An 8,488-nucleotide genomic window follows, 5' to 3' on the forward strand; every position below is an offset into this window, starting at 1 on the left:
GTGTTTACTTGTGGACTCAGTGTTTTGAAGTATCAATACTGCTCCATGATTTACAGTGATTGATTTACAATAATACTGATACTGACCAGTGGTTCTCAACGTGGGGTCCGGGGACCACCAGGGGTCCTTGAGGGGGTTCCAGGGGGTCCCCAGAAAATTGATGAACTGTTAAACTTCAGCATTATTTCAATCGGGTTTCCGGCAGAAACACAGCACCAAAACTGCACTTCTAAGAGTGACAAATGATATTCTTATGCATGCTGATAAAGGTGAATGTTCTATTCTGGTGTTCCTTAATTTAACTGCTGCCTTTGATACCATTGATCATGCAATTCTTATTGATAGGCTCTGTAATTGGGTTGGAATCTCCGGCACTGCCCTGTCTCGGTTCTCCTCCCACCTGTCTAGCAGACTGTTTAATGTTCATACTGACAGATGCCTGCTTTACTGTGTGGAGTTCCACAGGGGTCAATACTTGGACCCATCTTATTCTCCCTATACATGTCACCTTTGGGTCAATTACTCAGTCGTTTGATGATATCTCATACCATTGTTATGCTGATGATACCCAGCTGTATGTATCTGTCAAGCCAGACAAACTACACAACCTTGTCTTTCTCCAGAACTGTTTGACTACCATTGAGAACTGGATGTCCCAAAACTTCCTCAAACTAAACCCTGATAAAACTGAGGTCCTTGTAATCGGTCCCAGTCATTTCACAAGGGAAGTCAAACACTGTATTGGCCCCCCTGCCACTAACGTTAACGACCTCCTCTAAGAATCTTGGAGTTATCTTTGACCAACATTTTAACTTTGACCAACATGTTAATAAGCTTATTCAATCCTGCTTCCTTTAACTAAAACAAATCGTCAAAATTAGATCCATCCTGTCAGCCAAAGATCTGGAACTTGTAATTCATAATTTTATTGACTACTGCAATGCCCTTTTTACCTGCCTCAGTCAATCTGCTGTCTCTCACCTTCAACTTTTTTCAAGTTTGTAACAAAGGACACAAAGGAAGTAAACAAAGTAACAAGCTAGTAACAAAGGAAGTAAAGGAAGTAACAGATTTTCAAATATTTTTCAAGTTCAAGCACTTCAACAAACAAACAAAGACAACAAAGTCCAGCCATAGATCCCACATCACCCCAGTCATTGCCTCCCTCCACTGGTTACCAGTGAGAATCAGAATGATTTGAAGATTCTCCTAATTACCTACAAGGCTCTTCATGGCCTAGTCCCGGTCTACATAACTGAACTGCTCATACACACCAGCTGGTCACTCAGATCTTCCGACCAAAGCCTCTTGTCCATTCCTTGCTCCAATCTTAAAACCAAAGGTGATCGCGCTTTCTCCGTCTTGGCCCCTTCACTCTGGAACAGTCTGCAGGACTGCAGGAGGGAAACTGTCTTTTCTCCTCTCTCCTCCACTGTAAACAGGTCGCTGATCCAGATGCAGAATCCTGCAAGCAAAGCACCAAGCTCTGTCCGGTCTGTGGTTTGTGTTTTCCCCTGCTCAGATCATCAGGCGTTTCCACCCTGCCATGCTAATCTTCACTATATCAACTTAATTACAATGAAATTCTCCAATCAATCTAGTTACTATGAAATGTTCCTACTGTGATATGATAAAAAAATATATTTGGATTGAAGGGAGAGTTTTGGACTGGATTGAACATTGTTAAATGTTGTTAAATTGAAAAATAAAATGCTAAATACCTGTTCTACCTGCAGCATACACTCTGTAAACTGGCTCTGGATGTTTGGGTGACACTTCACCACGGCTTTTATTCCAGTGTCCTAACTGATTTTCATTAGACTCACAACAATACTGTGTTTGTAATCACTCTGCCCTCCTGGTTGTTTGCCTGTCTGCTTTTCTATTTTAATTTTAAACGCATCACACTGAAATAAACTCTGCATTATACGTTGGCTTTGGTCGTGTTGTGAATTAGTACGATTAAGTATGATTATGAATTTAGCTATGCACCTTCCACTATTAGACTGGCAGCGGAGATTTTTTTTATTTATTTTTTTTAGCTTGTCTATCTTTTAATGAACATGCATCTTAATAAACGGTTTGACGCAAAAATTTTGGCAGCCGTGCGCATAAGCACCTTCTGTGTGTTGATATTTAAACAAAAGGTCATTTATCGTTGGAAAGCTTAGCCTCCAAAAACTAATCAGAATATGTGTGTGAGCGTGTGCATCTATCTGTGTGTGTGTGTGTGTGTGTGTGTGTGTGTGTGCTCTCACTGAGCAGATTGCAGTATAATCTCCAGTTGATCCTTTTCTGACCGTTAGTTCCCACACTCACATAACTCTCCATTAATCACATTTAGAGTTTTCATAATTATCGATGCCGTTCCTGGCAGCTGCAGTGTTTTGGTGCTCTCTCTTTCTTTTTGCTCACATTTAGATTACTATTCATATTTTTCTGTGGATCTGGGAGATGTGGTGAGTAGAGAGAGAGACTGTCATTCAGCCAGAGGATGAGGGTTCAAGATCCTGCTGAAGTGCTGTTGAGCAACACACTGAAGAATACCAGCTGTGGAGAGGAGACAAGAGAAAACTGTACTGTACTACTGTGTCAGTGTGTTAGAGTCTGTTGTCCTGCACGGGAGCGTATCTATGTTCCTAGGGTCCCCAGGGTCCTATGTTCCCGGGTCCTATGTTCCCAAGGTCCCCAGGGTCCTATGTTCCCAGGGTCCTATGTTCCCAAGGTCCCCAGGGTCCTATGTGCCCAATGTCCTATGTTCCCAGGGTCCTATGTTCCCAAGGTCCCCAGGGTCCTATGTTCCCATGGTCCCCAGGGTCCTATGTTCCCAGGGTCCTATGTTCCCAAGGTCCCCAGGGTCCTATGTTCCCAGGGTCCTATGTTCCCAAGGTCCCCAGGGTCCTATGTTCCCAGGGTCCTATGTTCCCAAGGTGCTATGTTCCCAGGGTCCTATGTTCCCCAGTTCAATATTCTGTTAACTCACATTAGCCCTCCTATTGTGTTCGGGTCAAATTTGACCCATTTCAAGTTAAAATATTTCATAAATATTATCCAGTTTTTTTTATTGGAACAAGGCTTCAAAACAGTTATATAAACACAACAAAACCAATGGTTATCATTTTATTTGATTGTGAAGGTCTCTAACCCTAACCCTAACCCTAGAACAGGGAACATAGGACCCTGGGAACATAGGACCTTAGGAACATAGGACTCCTTGTAATGTTCCCATTATGTGCCATATAAATCTGGGGAACATAGGACCCTGGGAACATAGGAATGACTCCGTCCTTGCACCATGTGTGTCAGTCTGTACTGTACCACAGTGTCAGTGTGTTAGAGTCTGTTGTCTGTAACTGTGGTAACATTTTAGCCATCTATTTGTCTTTTTAACAACATCACCATGACAAGTTTCATCAGAAATTTGGAAAAAAAAAACACTGCATTAGGTGTCCTGATTAAAGAGGAAAGTTCCACTACAACCATTTCCCCGGCGCCAGGAAACACTATAGTCCTCTCAAGTGTTAAGTCTTATTTTGAGGCTTTCAGATTATATCGCCTATGGTGAAGGTGAATGGGATTCCCGTTTTGGATCCCGTCTGCCAAATCATTCTCTTCCTAAAACGTAGACAACCTGATCTCACAAAAAAAAAAAAAAAAAAAAAAAAAGTGAAATGAACACAACTTGTTAACAGCAAATTACGTATTGGTGGAACGTTAAGTGTTGAAATTACGTTTTCCCAGCACAAAACGGTTACATGAAGGAGACACAGCTATAAACAGCAAGTAGTGTCACACTGAAGTAGCGCGGTGGATGGGCGGATGAGTTTGCTTTCAATGTTGGCGACCAGGGTTCAAATCCCAGAGTTTACAAAGGACATTTCAACCATAAGTCACGTTTTAATTTTTTACAAATGTTTTTCTTATTTGACCATGACCAAGCCCTTTCCCTAACCTTAACCAAGTCATTTTATTTGCCTAAACTTAACCGTTAACCAACTTTTGGAACATATTTAAATTTGTTGCAGAGGAACATATTTAAATTTGTTGCAGAGGAACATATTTAAATTCGTGGCGGGGGAACATAAATTAAGTTTGTGGTGGAGAAACGTTATTTTCCCATAATTTGTGTCCACATTGCATAAATCGCCGTTTCAGAGTTTGTGTTCACTTTTTCACGTTTTTGTGTGAGATCATGTTGAGACCAAGAAAAATACACCACACAACTAAATGGACACAGGAATGCAAGGAGCAACACCAATACCTGAGAGTGTTTCAGGGGGGATTTTCTTCACGTCTCATATGTAGTGCGTCACTGTCTCACCCATATTCACAGTAAAGAACTCTCTCAGGTATTATCACTATACAGTATAGCATGGTGTTTCGTATTTTAAGGTTCATGACATCTGGATCCACCAGTCATCTCCTTTCCTTCTCTCTTCTCTACCTCTCCTCTCTTCCAATTTCCATTTCTCTCCAAGTTACACTGTGGTTGGAATCCATTTGGAAATAACACACACACACTTGCGTACACACACTTGCGCACATACACACAACCTCTTGCCCTGGTTGGGGGAGAAACTGAATTCCACCAATTATCTTTGTCTGCAGAAAAACACACCACTGACCTTCTGACACACACACTCACACACACACACACACACACCCTCTCTAACACACACTGACATACATACACCACACGTTCTCTCTTGTTCATTCATACACACTCTTACTGCTTTTTTCGCACACAAACACACTCACACACACATCCAAACATTGTAACTCTCTCGCTCTATCTCTATCTCTCACACACACACATACACACACACACACACACACACACACACACACACACACACACAACAGGGCTGACACCTGTGGAATCAGCCACAGTTGGTCCGTCCAAGTCTTCCAGAATGTTCTGTCCCACGGTCAGCGTGAACTCAGGCCTTGTCTAACACACACACACACACACACGCACACTGACACACACAAACGCACACACACACACACACACACATCCAGACACAACATTCATTTGTTATGCAAGGCTTTTTTCTCTGTGCAGCAGATAGAGAAGAAAAACCCTGAAACAGAAAGAGAGACTCCGCAGGTGGAAATGGTAATTTTGTCTGGATTGGTGATTTTTTTTTGTCTGTTTTGTTTTTGCTTTTTTGTTGGGTAATATAATATTTTGCTTCTATAGGGAGCTGAAGTTGACGTCATTTCAATCAACCCTTACAGTTTTTTTACAATCACTTTGGCACAAATTTCAGAACCTTGTGGTCATTTTTCAAAACTCTAGACACAAAACTCAAAACGGTCATCACTTGTAACACAGGCTGTCCAATGTTCAAAACATTGCATTGTGCATTCATATCTTTAAAGAAACCTTGCACTTGCAGAATCATTGGTTTAAATAACTCATTCATCATGAAATACCATAGGAACATTAATTCAGATCACCCACACACAAGATACCGATAGTTTCACTGCTTAGTTGTTCATACAATCATTAAATATTGTAGTACAAAATATGTGATACATGTTTCATTATGGTACTACACGTAAATACATCACTGTAAAAGGACTAGTAGAGAGAATACTACAGACACAGTGGAATCATCGAACAAAATCTGCAATTTATTGATGAAATACAATAAAATCACAACATAGGTTTCTTTGAATCAAAGCAAAAATAATTAGCTACAAAAAAGAAAAAAACTACCGTACTGTAAAACGTCAACTGCAGTGTTCCTCACCTGGCTTACTGTAAAAAGCAAAACAAAGTGTTGATACTTCTATATTTCCATCAGCCCCGTCTTGTGGATTTGGCCACAGGTTCTCATCCACATCACAACGGATGTTTTCATTAGCCAAACATCGTGGGAAGAATCTTTGGGCATGGCGAATCCAGGCCTGACACCGGTCTGCCGTGATGTCACTGCATGCGTCATCCGTGGCCTGGAGAAGGGTGATTTGTTCGTGAGGGCGCCCATCATATACCTTCCACCTCCATGTGGAGAAAACTTCCTCAATCGGTTTTAAGGAAAGGAGAGTATGGGGGTAAGTACAGGGTGGTAAACTGTGGATGGGCCTGAAACCATGCTTGCACCATTTGAGCATGGTGGAACCTGACATTATCCCACACAATGACATAGGTCACGCCATCAGCTCTACAGACCTGATTTAGCTCATCAAGGAAGGTTACAAGGAGAGCTGCATTATATGATCCAATACAAGGTCTGCGTCCCACCACACCATCTTCCGATATAGCCCACGTTGGCCCCACGTTGTCCAGGTACTTGGACGGTTGCCCGCTGGCCAATGAAATTCCGACCTCTCCTCCTTGTCTTGGCCTCATCCAAAAAGATGAATTTGTGATGGTTTTCGTCAGCATCCAGCTCCATCACCCTCTAAATAGACTGATTATAATGATGTAGAATTTTTGGGGAATTTTTCACAACAGGCATCTTGAAACTGAACCTGAACATACTCAGTCCTCAGTTGCTTCACTCTGTCTGCATTTCTTTCAAAAGGCACACGGTATAGCTGTTTTAGAGACACCTGGTGCCTTTTCAGCATGCGTGCAATAGTCGGCAAACTTATGGCTTCCACATTGTTGAACATGTCGTCATTGTCCAAGATGTGCTGCCGAATTTCTGTAAGGCGAATATCATTTCTGGCCCGGACCAAAATTGACCACAGCCCGCTCTTGTTGGTCAGTCAGAATTTTCTCTGCATCCCCTATTTGGCCTAGTCTCAATTCTGCAGGGAAAATTACAGTAAGAACACTGCGGCGGCATATCAGTGCCAAAATCCACGAGCGGATTTTGGCACTGATATGCCGTCGTAGAACACATTTAGCCACATCACCTACTCTGTGGTACACATTGGCATGCAGTATACAGTCATTTGACAATTGAGAGTAGCCTACAGTAATGTTTAGTGCATGCTGAAGACTTAACGGTTCTGATGATTGAGGCCACGGTTGATCCTCTGAGGTTTGGTTGAATCATTGCAGCTGCCTCAGTCATTGTCATGCCATGATTTACGACATGGTCTACAACTATTGCTCGGATTTCATTGGACACTCTTTGCTGTTGCTGCCACTGTCTTGGTCCGTGGTTTTGTCCTCTACCACGTTCCTCCACACCTCTCAAACGAGGCCCATGGCTGCCTCTCTGGTGAGGCCTAAGCCCTCCTCTATGATGAGGCCCACGACCACCTCTCAGAAGGGGTGCTTGTAGATAGATAGATAGATAGATAGAAAACTTTATTGATCCCAGAAGGGAAATTGAGTCATCATAGCAGCCAAGACACACAGTTGACAAAATACATTACAAAATACAACAGATAAGAACACGAGAGGCTATGTTGGCTAAAAAGCAACTGACTGGATGAATAAATAAAGATATAAATATATAAATACTTGACAAGTTAAATAATAAAAAATAATAAAAGTTAGTCCATAGACAGTGTAATGTCACCAGGCCTAGCAAAGGCAGGCCTGTTGCTAAAGCTGCTCTTTTGCCTGGATATCATGTCATGGGGGGGGTGGGAGGCGTTGTCCATAATCACCAGCAGTTTTGCCAGCAGTCTTTCCTCCACCACCTCCTCCAGTGTGACCAGCTTGGATCCTGTGACCTTCCCAGCCTTCTTTATCAGTTTGTCCCCTGCCATTCCTTTGACCACCACATCTTCCTCGTCTTCCTCCTCCCAAAGCTTGACCTCTATTGTGACCTGGATCACCTGTCGGCTCCATGTTATCACTATGTTGTTGTAGGCGGATACCACTCATTTCACTGTATACTCGTACCACAAGGTGAAATCAATCATCAGTAACGAGTTGGCAGTATTGGAAAAGCAATTACAAGGGCCTCCATACATACAGTAATGTCAAATCTGAAAACATGGTCTGGGAAAGTGGAACATGGGACCATAGAAACAGTGTCTGATAAAGAATGATGATGAAATATTACATCCATAGATAATGTAGTCCAATTGGTTCATGTTCCACGGTAATTGGTGTCAATGGATCTCGTTATCCTGAAACTTTCATGATCTAAACATGGAATATTGTTCGTCAGTTTCCATAAAACTATGCATTAAGGGTAATGCAACAGTTACTTATCATTTTGAGCAGTTGTATCAATTGATAGTTAGATCATTGTAATGAAATGAATAGACAGTCATCTCAGACGTAATGTGTGAATTGCATTTTGAAATGATAACACTTTGATGTGAACTTGTGTCATTTTGAACAGGTGATTTTAGTTCAATGAACAAGTGATCTTAGGTGTATGTGTATTGTATCCAAGCAATTGGAAGAAGTGCTAGAGTTTTGAAAAATGTGCATTTTGATCATCGGTTGTGAGTTTTGTGTCTAGAGTTCTGAAAAATGACATCAAGGTTCTGAAATCAGTGCCAAAGTGACTGTAAAAAACTGTAATGTATGAGAGGTTACTTAATAAGCAAAGCTACAAAGCAG

The 8,488-nt window shown here is 41.8% G+C and overlaps 1 pseudogene; it reads right to left on the reverse strand.

Annotated features, from left to right (window-relative positions):
- The window catches only part of LOC139643169 (uncharacterized), a 36,915-nt pseudogene extending 29,235 nt beyond the window's left edge, over positions 1 to 7,680 (reverse strand).
- Positions 7,681 to 8,488: the final 808 nt, after the last annotated feature.

Source organism: Centroberyx affinis, unplaced genomic scaffold (genome assembly GCF_046629955.1).
Source record: "Centroberyx affinis isolate AG114_WGS23_722 - 3 ecotype Tasmania unplaced genomic scaffold, CSIRO-AGI_Caff_v1 ptg000568l_1, whole genome shotgun sequence".
NCBI lineage: Eukaryota > Metazoa > Chordata > Actinopteri > Beryciformes > Berycidae > Centroberyx > Centroberyx affinis.